General features: G+C 44.0%; 1 protein-coding gene across 4 annotated transcripts in view; it reads right to left on the bottom strand.

Moving 5' to 3' along the window:
* LOC308176832 (uncharacterized protein) overlaps positions 1 to 15505 on the bottom strand; it is a 173530-nt gene that overhangs the window by 4391 nt on the left and 153634 nt on the right. For all 4 annotated transcript variants that reach the window (XR_013938672.1, XR_013938673.1, XM_080553102.1 and 1 more), the window contains 4 exons: positions 10005 to 10284; positions 8074 to 8246; positions 6095 to 6308; positions 1436 to 1590 (listed from right to left, as the gene is read on the bottom strand). The gene's annotated coding sequence lies outside the window, so the exon portion shown is untranslated. The remainder of the gene's footprint in view (positions 1 to 1435; positions 1591 to 6094; positions 6309 to 8073; positions 8247 to 10004; positions 10285 to 15505) is intronic.

Raw genomic sequence — 15505 nt, 5'->3', positions numbered from 1 at the left:
CAAACTTTGCCAATAATGCATGCAGCAGAAAAAAAATTATTTATTACCTTCAGCATGTGGTAATAAGTCTTGTTTTCTCATGCTAGAGTCTGGTTTGAGCTAGGCTGAAAGGCTGGCAAAGGTATGGGGAGGAAATTAATGTTTACTGGTAGGTACCAAAGCAGCGATGAGCTCAGCAAGGCAACGCTGAATGCCCTCAGAGCCGCTGGGGGAACCTGATTGCCCTCATGCTTCCTGAACTGCTCTATCTGGAAGCCAGTGGAAGGTCCTGCGATGAGCTGCTGGCACAAGCAGACCCTGGGCAGGTTGGGAGGGGAGGGCTGGGGACTCTGCCCCTCCCTGGGACACCCAGCAGAGCCACCAGGCTGCGGTGGCAGCAGTGTGCATGAGGTGGGTGCGAGGCACCAGGTCCAGCACAGTGCCTGGCATGCTGAAGGCATCAGCTCACAAGCTCTGCGTGCTCCAGCAGGGGCTTATCCTGCTCTTTTAAGGGCTTCTTCCAGCCATGTTCAGTACTTGCCCATGTTAAGTCAGTGTGGGGTTGTGGCACAGGGTGCTCTGGAGCCCGGAGCTCAAGGGCTCAGCAGGTAACAAGTGAGGGCTCAGGTTTGGGGCAACAACGCAGAGAAACCAACAAAACAGCCCAAAGGCTAAATCTGGGTTTGGGGCCATCTCTGGTGCACCGATAATCCCCTGTGCTGCTGTGCTACAGTTCTGGTCATCCTAGCACTGCAAACACAGCATGGCACAATGATGCCAAACTTGCTCACTAGCTTTACTCAGTGTGCATTGAACCAAAAGAGAGAAATTGGAAAAACAAATTTGTAACAAATTAACCTTAAATAAAATAAAAATCTGGGGCTCCGTGTCATGTTTTTCTAGTGACTAGTAAAACAACAAAAATACAGTTTGCAAGTAAAGAAAAGTAGCGGCCTCACCAGTTGCCTTTGGCTGGCATGGGAAACCAGAAGGAGAGGGGCAAGTGTCTATACATTAGAAGAAGGTGTTGACTTGAGTATTTTGACTTTTTTTTTTGAAGGGAGATTGCTGCTTACAGAATGACTCAATATTTATAACTATCTATCAACCCATAAAGGTATCTGCAGATATGCATGAATACACCTGTATGCAGAATGCAGAGCTTTTTCTGTTTTGAACTTTTTTTATCTAGACCACATTAAAAGATGTTCTCCTAAGGGAAAATGTTTCCTAATTTCTGCTCCATTTCAGGTGAAGACAAATGGAACTTTTTTACTTCAGGCAACTGAAGCAAACAAAAAATAAATACACACACACACACATATATATTTGCCAAACTCTGTTTTTTTTTATGGGACAGGAAACCAAGGAGCCTTATATTACAGCATTCAGAAATTGCTTCTGGATGACAGCAGTCTTACTTGCTAAATACATACCTTTGATACAAAATACTGACCTCCTGGAAATGGTTTCACAGAAAGCACAAAGGACACAGAACTGTCTTGCTCGACAGAGTTACAGAAGGGAGGAATCAATAATCCTGGCAGATGGGCACTAGTGGGGCTGGAACGAGCCAGGATGAAACCACCATCACAGGAATCAGTTAAGCTCCTGCAGAAGTACGTAAAAATAAATGAAATTGTGAGGAGATGGAAGAGGTGGGTGAAAAGGGAGTGAGGGGCTTGATTTAAAATGAGTCCTGGGATACAGTAACACCTCTCCAAAGTGCAGGATGAGAGCAGAGGTGCTGCAGGGTGCTCAGGGCAGAGCCTGTGCCCAGACCTGCAGGGCTCCCACACTGGCCCTGCTGGGACCAGTGGGACACTGCACCCTGGCCCCTCACCACCTGTGGCAAGCATGTGCCTGTCTTGCGTGTCTTAGAGTGATGGCACATGGAGGAGAAGGAGGAGAGGTGAGGAAAAGATTAAATTTGGGGCAACCTTCAGCCCTGACCTCCTAATTCTACATCCTGTCTTCCCTTGCACCTCATTACTCATTGGGCTGTCGAGCCCGGACTCCAGCCTGCCAGATTAAGGACTGCAAGTTTATTTAAAAGGAAACAAAACAAAAACACACCAGTTTTCCTCATTCTTGGCAGCCACCAGGATGCCTCCCTCCTCAGGACCACACAGGGAGCAGGCGGTGGCACGCTGACAATTAACTCGCCCGTCTGTGTGCGCTGGGAACACCAGGGGGGTTTGGAGGCTGTGGAGCGTTTTTGGGTGCTGACCTGGAGCTAGGCTGTCTTCTGCAGGGCCACTCTGCTCCAAGCCCCGTGGGGACGAGCCCTGTGTGCCCTGGGTGCCCGCCGGTGCGTGCCTGGGCTTCTCAACAGCTCCCTGGCTGCCCCCAAGGGTCTCCCTGCTTTGCACGGCTCTTGGGGAGGGATGGGAGGCCCAAGGGGACAGGGATGTGAATTTACGTTCCTTCTGCTTCATCTGAAGGGACAATCAGGCTCTTTTGGGGCTCTCCATCTGTGTTTCACATTCTTTTTTTTCCAGACTTGTGTTCATGGGTGTAGCCCAGAAGAAGAATTTTCTACTTCTGGTCCAAAATGGGGAAATTCTTAGGCGTAAAATCCAGCTCAGCTGTGACCCATAAAAGACCTCATACTGCTGATACTGTATCAGGCAGTCAAGTTACATGACTTAACTGCAGAAAGTAATGGATATAGTTTTTGTTTGTTTTTAACTCACTAAATATGTTTAAATGTATGAAGGCGCTCAGAATATTTTCAGTCATATTTAAAATTAAAATGTGTGAAAATTCACATTTTTTTTTCATAGAAATATTTGAATTGATGCAAAACCTTTGCAGTGTCTGTGAAGGCAGGCAAACGCAGCAATGGGACCGCACGATGGATTTTTTGTGCGGGCACGTGAACGTGAAACCACAGGCAGCAAAGTCGCACACGCAAACATTCAGGTTTCACTGTGAAACCGCGGACACAACTGAAATCTCACTTCTCACACCACGCAGCTGGGCTTGTGCTAGGATAGCGCTGGCCCAGCTGGGGACAGGGGGCAGAAAGGCAGACCTGCAGCACAGCCAGGGGGGAGCAGCTCACTGCCATCCCGAGAATTAGGTTCACGGGTGCCCACTTGAGAAGAGCCGCAGCCCCATCAATAAGAAGAGCTCGTGCCTGCCTGCCAGGGCGTTTAGGAACGTTTCTGCCGGGCTTTGTGAGAGCAGGGAGTGCTGCGTGGGTGCAAGGTATGTGAAAGGACATGTGGATGTGCTGTGTTGTTGCACTTGGACTTTGTCTACAACTCAGACTAAGGTGCTGCACCTTTTTCTACGAGGAAAAGGTGATATCGTATCACTGATGAGAACAAAATATTTTTAACTATCTCTGCTTGTGCCTTTAATTGTGGGTAGCTCCTAAAAAGGGCTCAGATCAGCATACCTGGACACCAGCACTCACCTGTGTATAAATAGGCCCCAACAGAGGGTCTAGACACACGGCTGAACCTGGCTGAGGCCCTGGAGGATTCAGACCCCCTAACTCTGGTTGCTGTTAAACACCAAAGCAACATGTAGCTCTTCTCTTGCATCTTTGCCTGTGTTGCACTGCTCAGACCCAGATTGCTGACCTACCTCACCGCAGCTACAGCTGCTCAGGCCCTCGCATGCCTTCAGGCTCTCATTCCAAGAGTGCTTCTGGTGCCAGAGGGTTTTGGCAACTGCTGTAATGTGCATGATTATTTCCATTGAGGAAACCATTGGTGATAACAGTGATGAGGAGGTATGCAGGGTGTAAGCCACAGCTTGCTGAAGGCATGAGACCATTAGGGTATGTAAGGATAAGCTCCTGGTGCTGTTCGAGAGGAAGCAGCTCTGCACATGAAATAATGTCACGTTAGTAGGGAAGTGAATATGCTAAACATAGTTTAACCCCTGAGCTGCCCCCTGTGAATAAAATGTTTCCAGAAGCCTTCATAGACTTGGCTTGAGCTAGGTGCTCACTCAGCTAATGAAAACATTACAGGCCCTCTGTCCAACCCACCTGATATATTCACTAAGCCTTACAGCAAAAGGAGATGTGTTTTGGCCACTTTTGTTGCCAAGTTGCCTGATACCAATGTGGACGTTATGAACTCCAGCAGTATTTTAAGTTGCTGAGATCTTAAATTTTATTTTCTTATGCAGCTGCCCAAGCCAGCTTACATGCTGATCAGGATCTGCTGCAGCCTGGGAATAATCTGGCACCAGCTTCTTGTGCAGGCAAGTAAATCCTTCCTGACATCAATGAACTGAAAAATTCTGAGGCCTGGCAGTGACAAAGGGAATAGTGAATGAGAGCAGTATTTCTTTATATTGATCTACCTTTCCTGCTCATCTACTAATAACATTGGCTGTTTACCCTCTGTAATAAGTTGTGATGGGTGTTTTTGCGGGTCCTTGCTTTCCAGTTCTCCTAGTAAGTGCCAGTATGCACAAACCAAGAAAACCCCTAAAACCCCAAGGAACCAGCTAGGGCTACATAAGAAACAAGTGTATTAATACTGTTAAAGCTTGCAATTTCATCTCTTGTCTGACAGATTTAGACGTTGATTTTATGCCTAAGAATTTCCCTGTCCAGTATTTAAAGTTTCTTCAAACCAGTCTACCACACAGTGGGGAGCACACCCCCTGCAAAAGAAGGGAAGAGACAGGACACTCTCACCCCATGGCCCTACTCTGAATTTATGCAGCCACTTGGGGAATCCGGGGATATGCTTATACCTTTGTCCCAGTCCCATATCCCTTATCTTAATCTCAATACTGGATTATTTTACAGCCTGAGGAAAGTGCAGAGGGTGAAAAGTGGGTACAATAAAGGTTTATAAGATGACGGAAAAAATTGTTGAGAACAAGAATTTAAAATCTCCTAGTGCATGTTCACACAACACAGAGAAACTGTGGGACTCAGTGCCCCAGAATGTTGTGGATACTAAAAATGTCCATGGCCTTAAAAAAGTGATAACATGAGGTAATGGATGAAAAGAAAACATTTATCAAGGGCTACTAAAACCAAAGCAAGATACCAGCTCTGGCTCAGCTAATGAGAGCTGCTGCAGGGAGAAAGCTGCGAAGCTATGCTATGGGGGCAGTGGTACATAGGTGCCCTACTGTGGTCTCTTTCCTAAGAGTCTGCTCCTGCTTGAGAAAGAAAAATATCCTTTCTGGAGAGGACATTTGGTCTCATCCTCAAACAGTCAATCTTGTTTCAATTTTTTAAAAAAGGCAATGATTAAAAAATAAAAGCAGTGATACGTGCATTATTAACAGATCCTGTTCCTACTTTTCTGATATGGGAAGACGCATGTTGTCCTGATGTTAAGCATACCTTGGAAGTGACCTGTGCTATGCTGCTTAGCACAGAGTTTTTTTGCAAGGATCCTTTAAGTTCATACTGAGCCAGAGGGTTGGTACTGCAGCGGGAGCCAGCCAAACAAGCTAGAGGCAGCCAAACAAGCTAGAAGATGTTTTCCATGGAAAAATTCTAAGCTCCAATTTCTGTGTTTGATACCAAGTAATCAAGAAGTAGCGCTGCATCAAGACAAAAATCTCTACTAAAAGTTTAAGCTCAGAATCAGGTTTTTAAAAAATCCAGTAAAAAATGATTTTCTCAACATTTGAGAAGCCCTGCGTGATGGACACGGCTGTACTGGACACCTTCAGCAGGACCCAGGTGAAGACCTACTTGTGCCATGCACAGTACGGACTCACAGCAAAACAGAGAGGCCTGCATTTCTCTGGGCATTGCTTTAGCTAAAAACTCTCCATCCCAAAGCATCTACAGGCTGCATGGGCTGAGCCGTGCCCAGGAACCCCGCAGCTGAGGGAGCCTGAGCCACCAGTGCCTCCTTAATATTTGTTGCTGGTCCACTGTCTGTGATTATGTCCTCAACCACCAAACCCTCATCCTTGCCATCAAGTGGGCATATTTACAAATATATATATTTACTTCAATTACAGCATTTTTTAACTATTTTTGTAAACTGGTCACAGATGCACAAACTCTACCCACAGAAGTCCTTAGAACAGCATAGCTGGTGAAAAACGGAGGCTGGCTAGGCAAGGCAAGAGGTGACTATGCAACACCTACCCCAGCCCTACGCTCATATTTTACCTTTAGGTAGTTTGCTGGCACGATAGAGAGTCCTGTGAGAAGGTGAGGCTGTTGCTTCCTCCCTCTTCATGCACCAGGTAAGACCTTGGCCCAAAGAATGTCAACAGGGAAAAATCCAGCGTTTCCCCTACAGCAGTCTTCTCATGGTCCGGATTTGAGTTGGAGCAGGATGGGGAGGCCGAAGACTCATTAAAACCTGAGGCAGAGTGGGAGCCTGCAAAGAGCATAAGTGTATGCCAAGAATAGAGCCAGCAAAGTAAGATGGGCTACATCAAATGCATCCAAGATAATTTGCAAGGATGGGTCTACCAAGGAAAACATACACATTAGTGCAAGCAGAGATTTAGCAAGACAAGCAGCGAATCTAAGGAAACTGCCTTAAATACATCACAGTTGCCCTTCCAGTAGCTCACTGTTTTTTCCCCACAGTAGTTTCTCGTGTTTACTTTGGCATTTGTGGGGAAAACATCAATGAGAGCGCTGCTGTGAGAGTGCCCTGCTGTATGACGTTGAGCTGTTCCAGTACCACAGCAGCTATTTTCCAACAGATTAACATTCAGATACTGGGAGAGTTCATCCAGTTCACATAAATCTGCATAGAAATTTTATTAACTTAAAACTTTTTTTCACTTGGTGGGCCACCCACAAAATGAAAACAGATTGCTTCCATTCTCGTAAGATAGAAGAGGCAAAATTTTAAAAAGTCTATAAAAATATATGCCTTGCTGAACAGATGAAAGTGCTAATCTTTCCAACAGTGGCACTTGAGTTCTCAGCCCCTCTAAATAAAAACAACAACTCAATTGTGTCATTACTGGATTCATTTTTTCATTGTTTGCACTGAGGAGAAACATGCCATCAGAAAAAAAAAAAAAAAAAAGGATGCAAGCAAAATTAAGGCACTGGGTTGGCACTTGGGAGATCTGGTTTCAGTTCCTGGCTCTGTCAAACACTTCCTATGTGACCTTGTAAATGTCACTTTTGAGCATGTAAAACCATCTGGCCTGATCTAGTGAAACATGTATTTAATTTTAAGATGCAAGTAGTTCCACTTCCATCTCACACGCCTAAATTTAAAGACATGTTTACATGCCGTGCTGGTTGGGAGCCACACCGCTCAGCCACTGCCAAGGCAAAGCGAGTTCCCCCTGCTGCCTACAGCGTCCTCACTGCGGAGTGGGGATGAACAGCATTTTGTCTCTTTTGACCCTAACTTTTTCAGGGTAGAGGCAGCCACTGTCCTCATGCATGCAGCACAAGCACGGCTGGGTTTCCCACTAAGCACAGGAGTAATGCAAATAATTGGTATCGATAAAAGCCACAAATTCAGATGCTGGTGTTGTAAATAAAATCTGCATTTAGGCACTGAGATACTGGCCTGATTTTCAGAGTTGCTGAGCAACCAACACTCATCAAGTCAAGAGCCCAAGAATGCTTTGTACTTCAAAAAATTAGGTCATTTATTTGAACGCTAAAAATAGAAACCGAACCCCAATTTCAAGGTTTGAAAATTTGCCTTTGTCTTCAACTATACTCTGATGCTAGGTTCTGTCCCTTGCCCTTATAACCAGCCATCTTCCCAAACCTTACATAAAACAGATTCAGAAGTAAAAAAACATCATTTAACCAACCATTTCACTGCTTTTAAATGTAATTAAAAAGACTAGAATTCTACTGAGACATTTAAAATATATGTATATAATATACATATGTGTATACACATGTTTTTAATGTACATGGTATATACAATGTTATTTTATGGCATAGCAGATGTTTCTTAATTCCCTCACACCACACACTGAAGCAAGATTATGCCAGGCTATTTTATTATGAATAATGTGCTTGCTCCATCATTAAGTGGGTTATTAAAGACATAAACAAACTTTATGCCCTGCTTTTCAACAGCTGCTGGTGGTCTACAAAGCGATAATCCTGCTTTCAGCAAATATTCTTAGACTTAAAAATAAATAAATAAATACATCACGTAGGGAGCAGGTTGACTCGTGAGTGGGAAGATCATAACTCCGGCATCTCCAGCGCCACGGAGGCAGAAGTGGCATTTCTTCTAAGCCAAGCCCAGAGATCGCAGGCTGGAAATGAGATGGCTGCTCCATACATCATTTCTTCCCAGCACCACACAGGAACTCCTAGGCTAAGCAAACAAGCCTGACTGGCATTTATTTCAGCAAGGACAGCGGGAGAGCAAAAATTTAAAAACAAATGCTGGCTTTAAATAAACAAATAAACACGTTGCAAAAATACTCTATACATGACAATAGCTGTTTTTTCCTTCCTAATTAATTATGTGGCAGAGGCACGGTTGCAGATCCTGTAACCTCAGCTTTGAAGAAAATCAGCTGAGTAGGTTTTATAACTTCAAACAAAAGGGTAGAACGGGACAATAAAGGTTACGTGGCCCTGTTCCGTCATGGGCGCTCTAGCTATTAATTTAAACGGATGTGACCCCTACATGACAAAGCTCCAAAGGTGTACAGGGAAGAGGTTTTATTCTTATAAATAGGACTGATGCCAGGTCAACCAGGCCCCCTCGCTTTGGACTTCCTAAAGAAAACAGTTTCAGACAGCTGAGCAAAAGAGTTATGGAGAGTGCTGAGATAGGAAATATCTACGGTTCCTGATATATTATGATTGGCCCAGGGAGCAAGGAAGCTGAGAGCCAAAGGTAGTCCTAAAGGGTGCTAAACTGTACAGCGCTAACGTACACAACAACATCCTCATACAAGCAGATGTTTAAAAAAAAGGGGGGGGGGGGCTGGAAATTGCATTTAGACCGCATTGCATTCACCCTAGGGAGGAAAACTAAAAAAGGGAGAATGTGGAACCAATTTTCAAGCTTGAGCAACTGAAAGTCTATTAAATGATTCTGTCATCAACGTGAGATGAGAAAAAAAGTAATAATTTATACAACAAATTGGGTAATTGTAGCTGCATGGACAAATGATATTTCTTCCCTGATAACTGAATAAACATTGTTACAAGAGAAAGGTTATAAGGAAATAGCCACTTTGGTGAACTACAAGCACCAGGTCTCCTGCTTCTGTTCGTATCAAAAGAAAGGCATTACAGACTGAAGGGCATGCATGCTCTTGATCACAAACAAATATTTTGAGCTACTAAGGGGATTTTTTTCAGTAACTGAGCTGCTAAAGATGGGCTCAACTGCATATAACTAGAAGCAATCTCAGCCTGATTAATGCATTATGTCAAATTTAAATTAATTCTCTTGAAGACGTGACAGTGTAAACTGGAGGAATTAACAGTAGTAATATGACAAACACACCTGTATTTGTTTAGTGAAACTACTATTTTCTTAAACATAAACTGCATAAAAAGTAACAATACAAACAGTACAAACCTGTAGTAGGTGCATCCCAAAGATAAATAGTGGGAACGCTGTGGAAGCAAGAGCAAGTCAGGGAGGGTAACGCTGGGGTGTAAGGCAATGCCTTCTGATGAGGCTGACTGAATACTGGGATAACACAGGAGAGGAAAAACCTGAAATACACTGAAAATCCAGCAGCCAGAGCACACGTGGGAACGCATATCTAGCAGCCAAATTCCTAAGTTTCAGGGCCTTCAAGTTTTTATTTTCTTTTCTGCCACAGCCTTCCTGTGGGATGCTGGGTGAGTCACTTAATGGCCTCTGCGCCTTTGTATTGTTCTGGGCAGGATTACGCTGGATTCTGCCTGCAGAGACCAGGCCCTCGATGCCAGAAACCCTTCTTGGAGGGTCACTACTGAAGTACAAATTCTTAAAAAACATACTTAGCCTGGGGACTTGCAACATATAAGCCTGACCTCCAAACTCCCTACTCCTCAGATTAGGAGAAGGCCACACAGATTTTCTTGGCCGGGCTCATCTGAAGTGCAAGCACCATTAAAAACTGACCTTCCGTGGGGAAAGGAAAAGCACTGAGCTCCCTGCCAGCACCGTGTCCTGCACAGTGATGCACCACCCAAACGTGACAGAGGAGGTTGTAAAAGGAGTCTGAGCGGAGGTCTGCTTCCAGTTGCATGGTGAGACTGAAAGGTTCAGGTGTGCAAGGTGCTGAGTCGCTGCGGTGTCAACAGGACCGCACGTAGACTCAAGGAGTGGCACGTGCTGAAAGGCTGCGCTGGGTGAGAGGTGAGAGGCTTGGCTCCTCTGCTCCACGCTGGGCTTTGAGAAGCTGAAACAAGAAGGAACATAAAGGAAAAAGGATTTTTGTTAGGATCAGTCTCCTATTTTATCTGTCTTTCTATGTATCCCTCCTTCTACCCAAATACATGCATATGTGTAAACAGCCAGTCCCTCGTGCCTGAAATGGAAAATAATAAAAATATATTTACATGGGTTTAACATTAGGCTATTAAAAAGCTACAGTCACTATAACAGAGAGAAGAAAAAAATTACAAAGAATGATTTGCATAGCAAACACATTTCGCAGTTGTTTTGGACAAATGCCCTCGGTAAATATGTTTAAAGTCATGTACAACAAGAATATTTTATCACAAGTAACCATGTTTTAATAAATGCTTCGTCTTTTTGTATTTCATTCTTTCTCATCATAATAATAGAAATATAACACCATATATCACTGTAGAACACATTTCCACATAAACGCTGATAAGCACAAAATATTTTTCATCATTTACATTTTAACTGTAATAATATATGGCAGGATTAAAGCTGCATCCATCATGTGTCTAACTAACCTTGCTGTAATGAATTTTTAAATGTAATGGTTTCTGTCACAAAGTAAAATCATACATAATATCTTTTGACACAGTGTGCTGCTATACGCAAGGTTTTAAAACGTAAACGCAACTTCATTTTTAATTACATTTATAAACTCAAATCGTTATTTTCCTTTCTATAAACCACGGGGAAAGGAAAAAAGGGCGGGTCTGTGTCAAGACTGCAAGTTTTGTTTTTTTTTTATGGTACCTCGCTGGCAGGAAGCATGCACATCCATGAAAAAGCGCGTCGCCCACCAGAAACAAAGGCTTCTCAAAATCAGAGGGAACTGAAGCCTCCCCGTTGCCTGAAGGGCCTCCCTGTACCCCAGGCGCTGGCTTTGTGCCGTGCCGAGGTGCAGGCTCCGGCCGGGCGAGAGGGTCAAGGACAGGCATGTGTCCCCCCCCCCCCCCCCCAGCTCCCTGCCCCGGCCCCGCTTGAAATAACAAATAATCCGGCTCGCTAGAGGAGAATCATTAAAAATAATTTGCGCAAGCTTTCTGTTCAGCGAGCCCTTTTTTTTGATACGCTATTTCCTTCAGTGATTATCGCTGCGGACATGTTCCTGCCATATGGATGGGAGCCGGGTGAGGAGGCGGCTCAATACCTGAGTGGTTAATTAAGAGCTGTTGCTGGGCCACAAGAAGCAGGTTTGAAATCCCTCTTCACTCACCGACAATGAGTAGCTTTTTTAGCAGCAGAAGTCACTGGGGACAGCCAGAAGCACAGGGTAATTATTTGAGATAACATACAGCTGAAGAGCGCGTGTGCGCGCGCGCGTGTGCGAGGCTGCGGAGGGGGCGCGCGTCTGAAAGGAGGGCAACAGTACAGAAAAGTCTATAATAAAAAGGTCAACATCTCCTATTTTTCCGTACGGTATCGGCAGTCTGTAATGCCTTTTTAGAATGAATGACAACGGATTCTGTCTTTTTTTTTTTTAAATGAATATCTTATTTTGTATTCAAACTTTGCAATTGGGAGCGCAGGGCTGCTTGGGCAGTGAATAAGCTATTGGCACGTTATCAGCATGGATGCTGAAATGACTTTGATTGCGTTGTTGCAAAATAGCAGTAATTCCGACATTAGTTCGTGGAAACCCTGTGCTCACTCAAGAACAAAGGAAAAAAAACGCGATGAAATGAAAGCCATGAATGAAATGAGGAAAGTCTTCAGCTTAGAAATTTCGGGCTAATTTCTCGGCAGGGTAAATCTGCATACTGCCACAGAACAGCAAAGAATGTGTTGGCTATGAACGAGGGGCTCATTCAAGCCAGATGAGGATTTGGGCTTTGGTTACCACATTGCTTGTGGGCAGGGGCACCTAGGTTACCGTGTGGGCCAGTTAAAACACAAACCAGGGCTCCAGAAGGCATTTTCAGGGATGCTCTTGCTGCAGTGCATCCCATTCACAATTCTTCCTGACTGATGTAAAGCAGCAAGGTAACTTACAAAGGCATTATTTGCTAAAGTGCTTCATAGCTAAAACATGCATGAACACTGGACTAAGGTGCCATTCAAGTCCACCACTGTCCAACACGTGGACAGTTTTCACCTGGTGAAAACCAAAGGCACATCGTGTAGTAATACGCTGGGGTGCCGTACTTCTTTTCTCAGAGCTGCAGAGTATGAACATCCCCTTCTTCAGCCATCAAAGCTCAGTCCATCTACATCGGGGGCTCAAAATGCTATTTCCCCATTACACGTTTGCTTTCAAGAAAGCTTTTCTACTTTCTTCTTGAGCGACCAAAGGATGAAACCTCTGTCATACGTTTTTTGGCATTTCCAGAAAATCCCACATGTGATCTTCAACTCAGAAGGCTCAGATCTCCATCCAAACAGGCACTCTGTGAAGCTCGCACGAGTGCTTAGCTTTGTGCTGTGGGGTAAAAATTTATTTTTACCCCACAAAGAAAAAAAAGACAGAAAAAAAGAAAAAAGACAGAAAGAAAAAAAAGAAAGAAAAAACAAAACCCACAACCTCCTCCTCTCCACACAGCCCTGTTCACATCTTCTCAGACAGAAGCTGGGAGCTGTTTTGCCAGAACAAGCTGAGACTCCGAACAGAGGCGACAGACCCCTCAGAGGTTTGACAGTTATCAGGCGTGGGCCGAACCCCCCAAAACTTTTCACCGGTGGGGGGAACCGGGGCATACCTGTTCCCCTCCTCTTTTCCCAAGGCGGATCTCACCAGCCTTTGATGTTCCTGGAGTGCACACAATACTGCTCCAGCAGCAGCACTTTTGCTGGTATAACTGTCTCAGCTTTGTTTAGAAACTGCCCAATATGTTAATTATCTCCTTTACCTCCGCGGCATTATACTGTCAAACCGTACAACAGTCTTTAGAAAATAAAAGCTAACACCCTAAGCTGCTGTACCCGGATCCCATAATATCTATTCACTGACAATGCCTGAGCTGTCAGATCAGAAGAAGCTTCATTCGAATAAAGGTGGGCAGATGTGTGATAATGAGACAGAAGCATACAGATGCTAATATAACTGTTCAGCAGACCAGGCTCGTCTTCGTTAGGCAGACCCAGGTAGCAGCTGCAGACTGTCAGACACTGGAATGCTGCTTTCTCTTGATTCTCATTTAAGATCAGCTTCGTTCGCTGTCTGTCAGTGAACTTTTCTCTCACAGGAGCCTGGACCCCTAGGTGATCAGTCACATTTCGACATAACTAGATGTCAAAAGAAGTTTAAGTTGTATGACGAACTGTGATGCATTCCCTGTGCTGGCTGGCAGTCTCAGCCCTCCAAGGCGTCTTGTTAATGATCCACCTGGAAACTCTAGAGTATTTCCCGTATTTTGTTTTTTTATTAAAATACTGGCTAAGCCTTTGTCAATATCCATGTCAGCAACTTTAAGCTCAAGACAATATTATCACAAGCATAATTTGATTTAAAAATAGAACTGAGGACCCACACTGCCCAGGCAGCGGGAGACTCTCACGGAGCGAGCAGGATGCACGCTTTCTAGCACTGTAATTTAGAAACATCAATTAAAACATTTCTGGTCTTCTCCTGGGCAGAGGCAGGCCATGACGAGGCAGAGGAAATAAATTTTCCTAAAGTTGCCTTATGAAATACGTCTGCAGCCAGCCAGCTAGCTCAGCTGATGAACACAACCAGGAATAAGATAATGGGGAGCCTCCGTGGATGAGCAAACAATTCAAATGCACGGGAGCTTGGAAACACAAATAACCCGAGATTGTCATTTCACATACTGCTGAAACCTTTGAACTGGGAGTCTGAACTTCAGCAGCCTTTCATCTGTTGCTATGAGCTGTTTACCTGCTCACACTCCCTGGCTTCAGAAAGGAGACAGGCTGAGGCTACTTTACATAACATACATATGTGCACACACAATGCACCAAACATTCTCCTACAATAGTGCTGTGACAAGACCCAATATTACCTGGTGCTTAATCGTGTCAAGACAGTTTTTGCTGTCAATCTCAACTCCCTTCTTTGCTTCTTGGCATTTGAATTTCAGCATTTCAATTCTTGTTAAGATAGCCAACGTAACATGTCCAGATACAATTAACAGGTTTCTTTTGTTCTTAAATTTCTGAATTAAAAGGCCACGAGGGAAGCGATTCAATGATTTGTGAGATCCTTCCTTTTCTTTTTTGGGGTGGGAGAATTGTGTGTGTTTCAGCCTGACGTTTGCATTATAGGTTTCATCTAAGAACAGCTATCATTCAATTAGCAGAATTGCTGAAATCACAAAATCTAAAATGCTACTGTTGCTCACGATCAAAAGCCTAAGGCAACTTGCTTCCTGATGGGTTAAAAGGAAACATAAGTAAGTAGGAAGCTCCATTCGTGTTCGTTCTGAGATTCCTGGCATCTTCCTCCCAGGCTAGGAGAGGGCCACTGGGGGAGGCAGGGGACCACGCCACGCAGCCCTTGGTTTGCTCTGGTGCTGCTTACATTTATTCCTCTTCCCATACACAGAGATCCAGCTTTTAACAGTGATGAACAGTAGATCTGGCAATCTGTTTCTTTTTCTGCTTTCCCCTTATCAATATAATTCTTAATTAAACACTTTTTATGGCCAGTTTATATTCACTAATACTTTCTAATATAAAACAAGATGTCTCCCCCTAGATTCTGATATTTAGTAGCCTGAAGCTCATTAGTGCATGTGTTCTCACCCAGGAGTTTTAAATATTTAACTAGCTAGGATTCTTTCAAGAGGTCTTAACCTTATAATTTGTAATAACTTGGGGATCTCATATCTGAAGTGTAAGTTATTAAAAATGTTTCTTCCCTTCACCCTGCATTGATTTCCTACTTCTAGCAATCAAACTAAGAGCTATTACGCCAAACAACTGCAGCTGCCTATTTATTTCATTGTAGTAAAACATAAGTGATGATAATAGATTTCCTAATAGAGATTGATTTTCCACAAAAGCCAAAAACAAAGCACGCACAGCCTGGGCATACAGCATATTATGCATTATGCACTGCATTGTTAAAATCGTTCAGCTATAGAATAATATAGGAAGGTCCGCAGAAATGAGCGTGCTGACTGATCTATCTGTGCACAGAAACGTATTACTTCTGTTGCTTGTAATGGCCTGAGCATGTGATACAAGTAAATTTTGTCTAAAAATTATCTAAGGACCACCTAATGTGCTCTGATGCTACTGAATGTCAAAAATGTCAG

The sequence above is a fragment of the Anser brachyrhynchus genome (assembly GCF_964034855.1).
Source record: "Anser brachyrhynchus genome assembly, chromosome: 12".
NCBI classification, from domain to species: domain Eukaryota; kingdom Metazoa; phylum Chordata; class Aves; order Anseriformes; family Anatidae; genus Anser; species Anser brachyrhynchus.
This window is presented reverse-complemented; position numbering and strand designations above follow the sequence as displayed.